Genomic DNA, 15,712 nt, shown 5'->3' on the forward strand with positions numbered 1-15,712 from the left:
TAATAATAATAATAATAATAATAATAATAATAATAATAATAATAATAATACAAACATTTTAAAACATTAAAATAATCTTCAACAACTTTTAAACATGGCTGCCTTACTGAAATCAACTGTTTTTATCCCAACAATGCGCATAAAAGAAGACTATTTTACAATGATCTTCCCCAGATGTCAAAGAACCACAACCACTTTGAAATTGTAGAAAGCTCTCTCCCTTTACTCCCTCCAATTTGGAGTGTAGTGGAGTCTCCTTCCTTAGAGGTCTTTAAGCAGAGGCTGGATGGCCATCTGTCAGGGATGCTTTGATTGAGATTTCCTGCATGGCAAGGGGGTTGGACTGGATGGCCCTTGCGGTCTCTTCCAACTCTATGATTCTTATAATTGTACTAAATGTTTCATCTGAAAACAGCACAGTTTTAATCTGAACATTGGTGTGTGTTTAAACCTGCAATATAAGAGGTTTAGAATCTTCTCCTGAACACAATGTAGAATACATATTGGAAATCTTAACTGGAAAATGGGGTCTAGACCAAGATCTGTGGTAGTTATTTTCCTGTTAGAAAATGATCACAGGCAGCAGCATGCCTGGACTAACATAAATAGAAATCCATATCTTTGTATATAATCCATAGTGACCATAATTTATACAGGTTTAGCACAAGAGCAGTGACAGCATATTTGTATGAGTGTTCTTTGCTTAAGAAAACCCTATGGAATTCACAAATCGACAGGGAACCACCCCCCTCCAAACCCAGATTGGATCATTTTTTTACATAATTAAAACAGTGGTTGGGGGGATATAATGGAGTACACTCAAATCATAATCACTCCATCATTATTATTGGAGGCTTCAAACACAACAACCAGATTGACTTGAGTCAAGAAGAAGAAATGTATTTTGTGACCAGTGCCAAGGCGTCAAGACAGGAATAAAATAATGTGGCTCCAGATGAACTGACAAGAGCCAGCCTGATATGACGCATCCCAAGCACAAATAAAAACTACTAAACCTCTGTAGGATGTTTAACATGAACAGAAGAATGACGAAAAGGAATAATTAAGCTGCACCTTCTTTTCTTCATGGAAATTGTGAATACACAGAAAAATTGTACTGTATATTAAAGAGATTGATACTGGAGCTGAATAATGTTATATATGTATGCATTTAATAAAAGAGTAATCAAAAGAAATTGATACTCCTGTCATGATACTGAGGACCCTCAAATGTATGAGATAAATGTACACAGCATGTTTGCATGTTTTATAAATTACATATTAAATATTTTAAATATTATCAACCTAGAGCTGCCACTTGTAGAATATACAGACGAGAGAGAGAGAAAAAAAAAACAAAAATTACTTTAAATTGGGCTGAGAATGAATAATTCTTTACATATAAGGAAACAGAGCAGAATTCCCTTAAAATAATAGATAGGTCAACAGACTCGGGCTGTACATGTGGGCCAAAAGGCCTGTGATTCCCCCTACCTGGCATTGTCCTATATGGGCAATGCAGGCCAAAAGCCCCAGACTGGGATGGGGCAGACTGGATGTGGATCTGGTCCGAACCCTGGCCAAAAGCCCATAATCTAGTTTTAAAAGACTGGCCATTTGCAATGGAGTTTCTCTGAAACTGCACTGCAACAGCCGGTAGACCGCATGGACCCGCATGCCCCTTATCCTCAGCTGCCATAATTTCTGCTCAGAAGGCCCCCACTACACCTGTTGACATTAGAAGTGTCATGTGCATGTAGCCAGACACCCCGTTCTGTCCTTACGGGTTGCAGCAGGGGCCTTCGGAACAGGTGTGGCGGCAGGTATGGGTTGGGTGGCCACAGCAGCTCCACAGTGTAGCAGCGGATGAGTTTGTGCCCATTGCTGCAGTGGCCCAGGAATCGCACTACATCAGTACCACAGGCAGGATACCATGGGGTTGGCCTATGGTGTCTTGCCTGTCTCTTTCTGCCCTGAGTGTTTATAATTGAGAGACTACGCAAAGGACAGCTTCAAATAGGTACAATTATTTGGGATTATGTTAGTTGAGCTCAGTGGAATTCACTTTTGCATAACCATGCATAGGATTGGCTGCTGGTGAAACAAATGGGCATCCTGAATAAACTAATGAAAAAGGAATTCAAGAAATCAAGCAAACTCTTAGTAATCTGATTTCAGTTTTTAATTATGCTCTGTTGAGTGTATCATTAATACATATATATATATATATATATATATATATACAGTATACATCACACAAATTGCTACATTATGTAATTGGAAATAGGTAGTACTGATATAGCATCTTTCTTTTCTGTTTACTCCAACTGAACTGCAACTTTTGAAACCAACAATAATTATACTATACAATTATATTTTGGCATCCTAACCTGTTGGATTTTTATCTAACATAACATATAGTTATAGAATCTGTCCATACCTAATATCTACCACCACCACCACCTTTCAATTTGTGATCAAAAAGTCCTGCATACATGATGGATTAAATTAATTCTTCTGAAAACCTGTGGCTTCAGTTTTCATATAAATATCTGGATGGCGATATTAATTGCCTGATTGTTTATTTTTAAACAACCTCTTATCTTTTGGCAACACCTAAAATATCTCTTTGATGAACATACGCTGAAAGCCGTGTGGGGAGGAAGGGGCAGTGTGTTCCATAGGGATGAATGGGGTGCGTGCCCCTGCACTGCTGCATGCACGAGCCCCATTCATTTAAATGGGGCACGAGCATATGCGTTATTTGTTTTACATGGGAGAGTCTGAAATGTATCCCCCACTTAAACAAAGGGCACACTTACAGAGTGTTATATTATGCAAATGTGTGTTGTGTTGTGTGGCTTCAAGTTGTTTCTTATTTATGGCAGTCCTAAAGCGAATCTATCATGGGAAGTTTGCTATTGCTTTCCCCTGAGAGCATGTGACTTGCCCAAGATCACCCAGTGGGTTTTGTGGTTGAGCTGAGAATCGAATCCTGGTCTCCAGAGTGGTAGTCCAACACTCTAACCACTACACCATGCTGTCTCTTATTATAGATCAGCACAAAACCAAGACACATACTGTTCAGATATACAAAAAACTGTAGCTACTATATTAAACAGGAATTTAAAAAACATTTTTTCTTTTGGATTGAACAGCATTGGCAGTTGATATTGGAAAACCATGTAGCACAATATTCTGAAATGAGAAAAATATACTGCTTGTACAAGTAGTGGCTAAAAAGACCTCTTTTTTCTTTTCGGTATGTGTAGCTTTTTTGTATATTGAGGTTTTACATATTTGGACCTTCAGTGGATTTATTGCTGTTAAACAGAAGCCAGTTCAATTATACAGTAATGAAAGAAAGCTGAAAATTTAAAGCATACAGACTCAGAAATAGATTATACATATTCAAAAAGAGACTCAAAACCGTTCTCTTTTGTGAAGCTTTTCCCCCTGAAGAATAAAGTTACTCATGCTGGCTGTTATCGATCCTCTGCCTTACCCTGGATATGTGATATGTTATGAGCGAGAATTATTAGAGATTGTATTTTTGTACTCTTTTATATTTTATAACAATTTTGTAATGGTTTTTTAGTCTGTAACTCCGCTTTGATCCAGTGGGAGAAGCGGGGAAACATAAATAAAATTTATTATTCTTATTATTATATTGCTCCACACAAACACATGAATAATTCTAAAGGTGATACTTCTACTAATTCTGTGTTATCAAAGTCTGCATAACAGAAAGTTCAAGTAAAAAGGATTGCTCAAGCATACTCTAAATAGTGATAGACTAAAGTGGGGTGGAGAAAATGGCCACAGGTGGCCCATGGACCACATGTTTGCAGCCTTCAAAGCCCTCCCCCAAATTCCAATTTTTTTTATTTTCTGGAGTGATTTTAATGGAACCAGAAAACCCCTAAAAGCTCCTAGGACCCTTTTCAAGTACCTTCTTTAGCTGTATCCTAGTCAAAATGGCAACTAGAAGTAATGAATTTGGCTAATGGAGAAGGAGTGTATGAGTGCTATGAGGAGCAACCCACAGGGGAGTAGGAGGAGAAGATTGGCCACCAACCTCTACACATTTGCCCATCCCAACCTAAAGCAAGGTGGAAGGATCAAGGAGGATTTGATTAGAAGTTTTTATAGTGCCTTAATCCAAACATATCTAATGCTGCTGATTTCTCAGATCATTATAATTTTGAATTAAGGGATGGTTTTTAAAAAGTTGTTACCTGGAGATGTGATGAAAATAATCCAATTAAAAGAAAAAAAATTTAAAATGTTTTAGGCATGAAACGATATGGGTTATACATATGAAAGAAGTAATTACATAGTTACATCTTTACAGTAGAGTTATTAGTAGTAAGAACTATGGTACTTAAACAGGCTGAAAATAGTTGCTCGGTGTGTAGTGTAGCAACATGTGAAGACAAGGTTTGCTGTAACAGCTCCATTTATTGTAGAATTCAATTGTTGTGCCTTTTCAGAATTTATATGGATGTCTTTGTACCCCACTCAGTCCAAGGCTGTTGAAATCACCATGATTGTTCTGGCCTCCACCATAAACTGTGACTTCTAAGGTTCAAAATACATGGCAGAAATAATCCAGTTTGAATCCAGTGGTCACTTTAACTGCCCTGGCTCAGTGCTAAAGAATTCTCAGAACTGTAGTTTCATGAGACATTTAACCTTCTGTCAAAGAGCTCTGGTGCCACAATAAACTACAGTTCCCAGGATTCTCTAGCACTGAGCCAGGGCGGTTAAAGCAGTCTCAAACTGGATTATTTATGCAGTGTGTTTTTGTTGTCATCTTCTATTTCTCTGCATTGTTTTGAACCTTAGTGTCCTGATTTCTTGGCTGCAATCTTCATTCTGATTAATGACTGTACTGTACAATGGTATGCAGGCTTCTGCATGCAGTGCATGAATATGTTAGTTACAATATTTATATCCCACTGTATATCCAAGGATCTAAGTATGGCATAAAATAAAATCAGTTAAACAATTTTAAACCAGAATAATAATTTAAAATTTATTAAACAATTTACCACCTAGGACAAATTAAAAGGAAATTAGAACAATTTGAAACCAGTCACTTGCAAATTTGGACAAGATCTATCATGGCTCAGTAAACAGCCATATTTTTACTTGGCACTGGAATGACAGCAGCATTGACACCAATTGGGCTTCTGAGGGGAGGGTATTTCATGGGTGCCACAGCAAAGAAGGTCCAAACCTAATATTGTTCTTGAATTGAATTGAGAGGTGATCTGTGGGAGCAATTTAAGTAGCTTTATCTTTTCTGTAACCTGGGAACTGTGGGTGATTTTTGACTGGGAATGAAAAGAAGAATCAGAATCGTCAAGGATTAAGAATGATTTATATTACAGGGCTGCATGCTCATCTCTGAACACAAGAGTTTATCTGAGGAAAGAATTAATGGGTAACCTCTCTTTGCTTCAGCCTAACCTCATGTGATAGTAATCTAATACCTTTGCATATGCTTGCAGAATCAGTGGGAGTGTTCAGTGGGGAACACAGTAGAGCTATCACATTCCACACTCTTTCACCCTAACCCTCTTCCAACGTGCAATATAAAGATAACTACCTTTGCTTTGGAATTAGTATTAATTAGATAATTTTAACAGTTTTTTTTAAACTAAATCAAAAATGTGTCTTCTCTGTGCTGTTACTTTATGGTCAGGGGTTCCCATTATTTCCAAATTCCAGCTGTAAAATCTTAACTTTTCCCAGATGAATTTCTGTGGGCATTTGTTATTTCAGACATATACTGGATTTCTTGCTTCAGACTCTCCCTGCCCCACATCCCCCTCAACATTCGGTCAGTCTTCTGTGTCTGCTGAGCATGCTCAGTCTATGTGAGATTGTGAGGTGTGGTTCTCATTAGTTTACTTTTAATAAAATATATTTCTGCAAACTTCATTGTTGTCGTGTGTCTGTTTTTCCTTCTTGCATTTGAATGTTGTTTTGGTTATATGAAAAGTCCAATCAATATGAGGAATTAGATATCCAGTAATACCCTGGTAGTTATGAACTTTCATATAAGCATCATCAAGATGAAGGCATTATATTATTTGTTCCTATCACATTAAGAATACACACACACACACACACACACACTGTGCAAGTAGGTTTTTAATGTTTTAAAAAAGTGTTTCATTTTTAAAAAGTGAAGTACACATGTTACAAAGACTGTTGTGATAAAAAACACTTTATATTCACCCTTGTTTGTGTAGCATATCTAATCTAAGAAACAATAAAGCTTTCCTTTTAAGGTGCTACATTGATAGTTATGATATATACCTTTCCTGGAATTGCTTCTATTGAAAGGATAAATTTTAGCCAAATCAGCAGTCGTTCCTTAACAGATCGATACCAGGATATTTTTCAGTGCTTGGCCCTTACCTGTAATCAATAGATTCATAGTTTGTGGTGTTTCAGTGTTAGCAAACTTATATTCTTTTATATTAAATAATGCCAGTAAAGAGTCTAAACCAAAATTATGACCCACAATTTACAATTTTCTATCTAATATTTTCTTTCAATAATATTGTTCATACTGGCAATCCTACAACATATGAAAAAGATCTGGCTAGGGAACTTTATATCCCTAGCATATAAGTCTTATAATGAAAAACATCCTGTTGCAAGGCTAATATCAAATACTAAAAGTGGAAGAATTTCAGCTAGGTCTCCCTCACTGGAACCCGTAATGAATAGTATAATAATTTATTTGATAGGCACATATCTAGCTATTTCTCTTTAGAGATTGGAATGCCTAGATCCTTTCCCCATTAATCCTTATAATTTTTCCTCTTTTTTGTTTTGTTTCGGTTTGGTTTGGTTTGGTTTTTTTTTTTTTGTTTTTTTTTTGTGAAACTGCATATTAAAGCATACAACTTTGACAACCACTCTATGATTTTGCTGTTAATTTCTGAAATGTACAGGAACTGCCTAGCTCATTTACATAAAAATATTTTATTGATTATTGTGACTTTTGAAACAAAGAGGGACTCATAACCATGTTCAAACTAATGCTCTGTCCGGATAATATTTATTAATTTCCTTTTATTGTATCAAATTTGTGCCTTTTGTTTATCTCTAAATTTCAAGTTGACCCTCATGTTTTCTGTTTCAGTTATATCTGATAAGTGGGACAATACTGATTGTAATCTCTTTTTGGCCCAAATACTACTGGTAGTCCCAACTAAACAGACTTGCTGAATCAGTTCATGAATGGTGAGGAAATATTTATGTAAATTTTCCTGATTAATAGGTCTACTGTACTCTGTTTATCTTCTGAGATAACATGAAGTATTTTTGATATGATATCAATAACTGATAATGTGTTAGTCAACCTGGGCTGTTATGAATAAAGGCAGGGTATGAATTGAATGAATGAGTTAAATTACAGTGTGGGCAAATGTGTTCTTTTTACTATTCCAATTCTAGAAAGATAAGCTAACTTCACCTTTTCCCATTTTGTAATATCCTATTAAATGTTTTGATTAACGGATTATAGGCCCCATACAGACTGCCAAAATAAAGCTGCTTCAGGTCACTTTGGAGGTATGCTGTTTAAATGATGCACGTGTCCTAAGAATCCGGAAGCTGTGCCAAAGCTGCGCTCCAGTCCTTAGGATTGGATCGTGGCTTTGGTGTGGCTTCCGGACTCTTAGGACACATGCATCATTTAAACAGCATACCTCCAAAGTGACCTAAGCAGCTTTATTTTGGCCTGTCTGTATGGGGCCATAGATTGTTTTTGCTGTTTGGTTAATGGCGGGCAATAATTTTACTCCGAATTAGCTGATTTTTATGACCTTGCTTCATATATATCTTACAAGGAAGTATATATAGTACCCTGAGAGGCAGTTATCTTTTTCAGTAATCTTAAACAATATTGAAAATGAAATAATTGAATATTCTCTAATCACCTTATAGTAATTATTATATAATGAATGCTTCAGTTTGAGATGTATCTGGTTGAATGTCATGTCATGCTGAACAAGTTGGAATGATAAATTGTTTTGTTGTCAAAGCAAATAGTGGTGGTGATAGGAGATATCCCATAGCTCCATTTAAGAATCAACTTATCTGTAATTTCCCTATTACTATGTTTGTTAGTGGTGTGAATATACAGATGTGCCTCAATTAATGATGTAGATTTGTTCCTGGCATTACTTCTTTAACAGAAAATTTGGCACCAGAGACTGAATGGAAAGAGGATGTATAGGTTCCTACACCACAAAAAGCAAGAGCAGTTCAACATGTCAGGTCAGGTAAGCCTTGTGTATGTAAATTAAATTATGTTGAATTCTTTACAGACCACTTGATGACTTTTTCCAAAATGTGATGTGTTTTCTTTCACTAGCCTTCACCTCTGATGTATCAGCCCTGGTGGTGCAGTGGTTAAATGCCTGTACTGCAGCCACTCACTCAAAACCATAAGGTTGCAAGTTCAACACCAGCGAAAGGGCTCAAGCTTGACTCAGGCTTGCATCCTTCCGAGGTCGCTAAAATGAGTACCCAGATTGTTGGGGGCAATTAGCTTGTAAACCATTTAGACACTATTAGTTCAGTATGAAGTGGTATATAAATGAAGCTCTGTTATGATTTCTGGTTTGGTGGCCAAAATTACAGTTTTTTTTTTAATATCATGGAGATAGCTGCTGACACTCTCCTTTTTCTATGGGATTCTGGAAACAGTTAGCTTGCCTGTTGTAGGTAGGTGCATGTGATTGTTGTAGGAGTGGCTATAGAAGAATCCCACATGTTTTACATGTGGTTGATTTAACATGTTTGAGAGCAGAGCTATCAGATAGAAGCTGGGAAGCCAAAACTGACAGGTATGTGTGTGCAGAAGAATATTCTGGATTCACATACAGTGCAGAGTCTCTGAGCCGGATTGTATGTTTCTAACAAAGTGATGATCCACGTTGTTTCCAGCAGCTGTAGAGCATTTGCTGCCTGCCTTTTTTAAGGAGGCTGATTTTTCTGTGCAAACAACTGGGGCCATCCTAACTAAACTGGATCTCTTCCAAAACTCTCAAGTCTTGCTAGTATCTCTGAGAGAGACCTAACAATACCAGGGCTTTTCTCATCTCTGTTTCTCATGACATTAATATCTCCACTTGGAATTTTTCTGGGCAGGCTCAGGTATGCATGCAGTTGCTGTTCTCTAACCTCTCAGTCTTCTGATCCTTGAACAGCCATAGCACCTAAATCTTCCACATGCACCTTGAGCTATTTTCAGAGGCTGCTACTCAGCTGTGCTTGCATTCAATTAATGCTGAGGGAAAATTTTCTTCAAATACCTTTGAAAGATAGCACACTGTCCTCTTCTTCAGTTGTGCAGTGATCATACTTGGAGTCACACAGAAAGAGCAGCCCTGTTTAAATACCTGAAGGGATGCCATACTGAGGAGGGAGCTGACTTGTTTTCACTCGCTCCAGAGACTAGGACCCGGAGCAATGGATGCAAGCTACAAGAAAAGAGATTCCACCTCAACATTAGGAAGAACTTCGTGACAGTAAGGGCTGTCCAACAGTGGAACACACTCCTTCCTCGGAGTGTAGTGGAGTCTCCATCCTTGGAGGTCTTTAAACAGAGGCTAGATGGCCATCTGTCAGGGATGATTTGATTTGGATTTCTTGCATGGCAGAGGGTTGGACTAGATGGCCCTTGCAGTCTCTTCCAACTCTATTATTCTATGATTCTATGATTCTAAGTACATTTTTGTTTCAAACTGTAAAACATAGGACACAACAACTGTATAGCCAATTCTACTGTGTTGCTACTTTTCTTTGTCACTGCTTCCATCATTGGAAACTGATTTCTCTTAGTCCATTATGAAGCAACAGTAATATGAGAGTTGTATTTCTCATCTGAGATCCAGCATGGTGTAGTGGTTTGAGCGCTGGATTACGGTCTCCAACCAGGGTTTGAATTCTTGCTCAACCATGAAAAACCCACTGGGTGATCCTGGAGAATTCACACTCTCTCAGCCTTGGATGAAACCTTAGAGAAGGGCAAACCCCTGCTGAGCAAATCTTGCCAAGAAACCCCATGATAGGTTACGTTCATTATAAGTTAGAAATAACTTGAAAACACACAACAATCAACAATTTCCCATCCATACTCACCCCATCTGGAACAGTGAAGCAATCTGACAATCTATTAATTTATTCTTCTCTTAAAGGCTCTCTCCTAAGGAATCTTGAAGGCCAACTTTGCTTTGGCTGCGAAACAACTGATTGCATATTTTCACCTTCAAGCTGACAAAAGGACTGTTGTTTACAACTATTCAGAAATATTGTTGTAAAATGCCTGCCTTGTAGATCTAGTCAGTTTTGCAATAAAACATTACTCTTGTGGAATTAAATATCCTGAGTTGATGATGGTGATGATTAAATAACAGTAAACTTCTGCAGAGCCACATTGAGTTTAAAAAAAAGGATTTCATGATGGCATTTGTAGTGTGTCTTACAATTGACAGTGAGCAAGGTGTAGTGGTTGGAGTGTTGGACTAGGACTGTGGAATCAGGGCTCATATTCTTTCTCAGCCATGGATACCCACAGTGTGACCTTGGGCAAGCCACATGCTTTCAGTCTTAGAAGAAGGCAGTAGCAAAACTCCTCTAATTAAATTTTGCCAAGGAAACAGTATGATAGAATTAGCATAAGTCAGAGTCAGCTTGAAGGCACATAACAACAGCAAGGCAGTTGTAAGTTGCCTTGAATTTGCCAGGGAGAAAGGCAGGATAGAAATTGAAGTGAAATGAAATGAAAACAGTTCTTGCAATGGATGTGTATAGTAAGGAGTTTTATAATTAAGTTAAAATGTCTTGCAGAGATCAGAGGACTCTCTAAGGGGCGAAACAGACTGCCCTGAAGGAGCAGCTTGCCACTGCCCCTTTGAGCGCCAGATGGGGGCTGTAGCAACCACACGCCGTGGCCCTAATCCACCGTTTTTCTGGGCCAAAAAGAAGTGACAAAATGCTGCTTCTTTTTGGCCCAGAAAAAGGGCGCCTTGCCATGGCAGTGGCACTTTTTGGCATTCCTTTTGGCGTGTGGTGTGTGAATGCCATGCCAAAGGAGCGCTACAATGCCACCTGCTGTGTGGTCCGGCGTGATGCCAGCATCGGGGCGGCATCAGGGCATGTGTTTTCCAAATGCCATGCCCCATGCCACTCTGATGCTGGCGCTTACTGCCCATCTGTGCAGCCTCTAAATCTCTTAGTATATTCCTTCAACTATGTATACGTACCTGACAGCTTGGACTGGGGCATAAATTAATGGTGTATTCATAGTTTTAAAATCCATCTTTAGCCAAAGTGTACCTATAGTCATTATGTATTAGAGCTGTGTGGCAGTGCTACTCAAAAGTAGTGGCCCCTGGTCCCACAGTTGGTTGCCAATCTGTGCAAAGCTTCAGAGAAAAATAGAAACAGTTGTATCCAATGGGCAAAAATATAGCACCAGTCCTTGGCACACTGGTAAAAAAATAATTGCCCACCCACCACATCAGATAGTCTGAGAAGCACTACTCTATAGGGAGTCAGAGAATAAGTATCATAATGTCAAGCAGAAATCCATCACTAGCCGCCAAGATGTGAACAGGACTGCTGGAGAATGATGCTGCCCATCTGTAATTCAGAACCCTTCCAGGACACCATGTTTAATAATATCAAAAGATTCAGAGAGGCCCAGGAGGTACAACAGGGTTGTGCTCCCTCAATATATTTCCCATGATGCAGAGGGACCAAAGTGGTTGCAGAACCTTAGGCAGAAATGAATCTAAAACAGTTTAACCCAAGAATGCCTACACAGCGAGCAACCACTTACTCAAGCATCTTGCTCAGGAAACAAAACCACCAAACTGTAGCTATTAAGATCTTCTGGATCTGAGGAAAGTACAATAACATCCAAAACTCACGAAACAGTGATATATTTCATCAGCCAAGCAAAATGCACAAAATACATGGAGCAAGCATTCGAAGTTCCACTGGCTTCTTCATCAGGCAAAGGTATTAAGAATCATATAGGAGAAAAAAATATATAAAATGATGATGTTCGTCAAGCATTTTCTCAAGGTGTTGTTGGTGTTCTTTGGAGGTATATCTATGCAAGCTAATATCTCCTTCTGGTCATGTGGCACTGGAAAAGCAGTCTAAAGTCCAGGAGATAAAATTTGAATTCTACCAGCAATACAAAAAGGTGCTGCTTCTCAGATTCCAAATGTCTCCATCCTTTGTGAGGTAACAGACCCTTTTGTTAGACAGAGAAGATTGAATCTCTCAACCATAATTGTTGTTGTGTGCCTTCACGACATTTCCAAGGAACGTAATTCGAATCTATCACAGCATTTGGCAAGCTATTTGGAGGAGGCTTGACTTTGTCTTGGGTGTGACTTGCCCAGCCAGTTTCCATGGCTATATCCTGGTTTCAGACCATGGTTTCCAGCATCATAGTCCAGTGCTCAAATCACTACACCATGCTGGCTCTCTATACAATAGTACTTTCTTTTTTACCTTTAATAAAGATACTATGATCCCTTGAATCTACCACTGTTTTTTCTGACACTCCTATAAGCACCTCCTATGCCTTCTTGGAACCTTATGCTGCATGCAGTTCTCCAAACTATAGGCCAGGTGACAGTCTGGATGAGTTGCCCTTGTGGTGAGCCTCTTGAAGGATGAGTGTATCAGAGGCCCCACTCTTTTTGGAATCCTTCTTTTGACTGGTTAGCCCACTACGTGAAGTAATTTTCAGAACAGGCATTGTGGGGTCAAACACACTGCTTTAATTCCTGAAGTAAGAAAGGTAAACTGGATCTCCAATGCATCCCAATTTTCAAATAACACAGACAAGAAGTAATGTAAATAAAACTGGTAAATACAATAAGCAAGCTCCATTCTAACCCTGGAGAGGAGCTCATGGCAAGAACTCCTAAGCCTTCACTTTAAAGGGGGAAGGCTGCCTTGAGACAAACTTAGGGGTTTAATGGGACACTAAATGAAGACATAGAGCTTGACTGGCAATTCATTGACTCTGTCTCCATTAACACTAGAATAGCAAAAGTGCTGTGAGCTTCTCCATACTTTGGATCAAACATTGATCAGAACGGTGATTGTAGTCACCAAATCAGAAGAATAATAGGAATGGGAAGGGCAGCTATGAAAGAGCTAGACAAAATCCCTATTACCATGTACAGCTGTATACACAGGTGGGTCCTAGAACAGTTGAAGCCAGAACTCTCCCTGGAAGCCAAGGCGGGATACAGACTGCCCAAAAAGGGCGGTCTATCCGCGCCTTGTTTTGCTGCGTGAGGGAGCCGTAGTGGACAAACCGTGCAGCTCCCTCACACAGCAAAAAGAACCCGCAAAAAGCGGGTTCTTTCTGTAGCATCACAGTGATGCCAGGACATGCGGACGCTAGGCGTCCATCACGTCAAAATGACGGTGCCCATGTGTACAGGCCACTGACATTTTGATGCCCTTGTCACGTTCTAGGAGTGAGGCACGTATGGGCAGTGCACCCTCGGCCAACCCCTAGCACGTGACAAGGGTGCACTTTAGGCCCATCTAGATGGGGTCTAAGATAACTAAATTGAGGCTGTTATACTGTGGCCACCTAATGAAGGCATGACTCATTAGAATAGACAGTGATGCTGGGGAAGATAAAGGGAAGTAGAAAGAGAGAAAAATCACATGCCAGATGGATAGATTCAATCAGAAAGACCATGGGTATGAGCCTGCAGGACGTGAGCAGGGAGGTAGAGGATAGGAGGGCTTGGATACATTCACAGGGTTGCCTTGAGTCACGGACTGCCTATTGAGTGTTTCTAGATGGATGACCACTCACTGTCTTAAGCTGAATATGGACAAAAGAGAGATCCTAGTGTTTCAGCCCAACTACCCACTAGCTCCACTTTCATGTCCTTCATTGTGTTTACAGGCTTACACACTAGTCCTTGTCTCAGTTGCCAGAAACCTTGGCGTCTTGCTGGATGATCATTTGTCTCTACACTCCTTTACTGAGGCAACTGCTATGACATGCAACTTTCATCTTTTGAACATCCATAGGATCTGTAGGATTTTCACTGTTGAGACTGTCCATTTTCTTGTTCAGGCCTTGGTTATTTCACACCTGGACTATTGTAATAGCCTACTGGCAGGTTTGCCTTTCTGCTCTTTTACTCCTCTGATTTTAATCCAGAACAGTGCTGTCCAGGTTGTCTTAAATCTCCCCAAATACTCACATGTCTCTTCCTTGTAGATCCTTCTACTGGCTTCCAGTTTGGGCCAGGTCTCATTATAAGCTTTTGGTCCAAGCATTTAAGGCCCTGTACTTTAACCACCCTCCCCCCGTATTTGGCAGCTCGGCTAATATGGTATGTACAATCTAGAAATTAAAATCTGTAAACGATTATTGGCAGTTCCACTAATACGTATGGCTCTGTCAAGGCTGCAAGCCTTTCTGGATCTGACTCCACATTTGTGTAACAGCCTTCTTTTGCATCTCTGGCTGGATCTGATCCACTTACATAAAGGGTTGAAGACCTTCTTCTTCAATTCGCTGAATTAAGTTGCTGAGCATGCTTAAAGTGGCTGAGATGGGTGGTGACTGAGGAGGATTTTGTTTGTTTCTGTTTTTAGCTTATTAGTATATTATTTTAGTATTTTATAGTATGTTGTTTTATTGTTTACTTTTTATTGTACAGTATATGTACTGACAACTGAGACAGGGACTATTATTATTATTATTATTATTATTAGTCGAGATCAGCTTGAAAGCTGCTAACAACAACAGAGTAGAAGTGCAGGTAAAGGAGGGGGGACCCCAAACATCTCATGCATGCAAAGATATTCCTTTAATTATGGTTTATGCTTTAAGACAAACTGAAAGAAAACATTTGGTAGCATGAGCTTTTAGGCCTACTTCCTCAGATTCATGTTTTGAGTGGAGAACCCACAGACAGACCTATATAAGCCATCTGTGTGTGAGAATGTCAGTTGGAATTCAAAACACTGTATGCATGGCGATGAGGTGATAAGTACAGTTTTAATGATGGTCACTGGGGACAAACAATCCCCTACAACCGTAGTTAAAACTGTACTTACCACCTCATCGCCATGCATGCAGGGCTTTGAATTTCAACTGACATTCTCACACACAGATGGCTTATATACGTCTGTCTATGGGGATGTTCCCACTTAATATTTGAAACAATTTAAAATACAACGTTTTTAATAAAACCGATTCAAAATAACCCTGGTGTTATCTCGCGTTCCGAAATGCGTTATTCTTCGTTCCCATCTGGTTATTTAAATCGAAGTTTTTACCTGCAAGCGTTCCTACTTGGCATGAAATCGGTGTTTAAATAAAGCGATTCTTCTCTTCCATACCTTATTTGGAGCTGTCAATCAATAGTACGTCAGAATGACGTAACGTTAACCCGGATTATTTGGAAGCGATTTAACTTTCGTCAGCGTTTCCATTTCATTGACCGTTTGTGAAATGATGTATTTTTGGCGGGTTTTTTTTAAATGAACCAATCAAGGCGCTTAAACGATCAAACGTCATAAGCGCTGTCAGCCTTATACTGTATACATTTTCCCTCCGAATTTAGTAGGAAACCCAAGCTCTTTCCAGAGGAACTATGGGATAGGTTTTGCATGA

General features: G+C 39.2%; 1 protein-coding gene across 8 annotated transcripts in view; it reads left to right on the plus strand.

Moving 5' to 3' along the window:
* LOC121923688 (zinc finger protein 318-like) overlaps positions 1-15,712 on the plus strand; it is a 51,465-nt gene that overhangs the window by 29,903 nt on the left and 5,850 nt on the right. For 3 of the 8 annotated variants that reach the window (XR_006102426.1, XR_006102433.1, XR_006102436.1), the window contains exons 8-9: positions 7,166-7,266; positions 8,223-8,309. The gene's annotated coding sequence lies outside the window, so the exon portion shown is untranslated. The remainder of the gene's footprint in view (positions 1-7,165; positions 7,267-8,222; positions 8,310-15,712) is intronic. The other 5 variants (XR_006102438.1, XR_006102431.1, XR_006102429.1 and 2 more) reach the window with 3 other exon arrangements.

Source organism: Sceloporus undulatus, chromosome 1 (assembly GCF_019175285.1).
Source record: "Sceloporus undulatus isolate JIND9_A2432 ecotype Alabama chromosome 1, SceUnd_v1.1, whole genome shotgun sequence".
In the NCBI taxonomy this organism is placed as follows: domain Eukaryota; kingdom Metazoa; phylum Chordata; class Lepidosauria; order Squamata; family Phrynosomatidae; genus Sceloporus; species Sceloporus undulatus.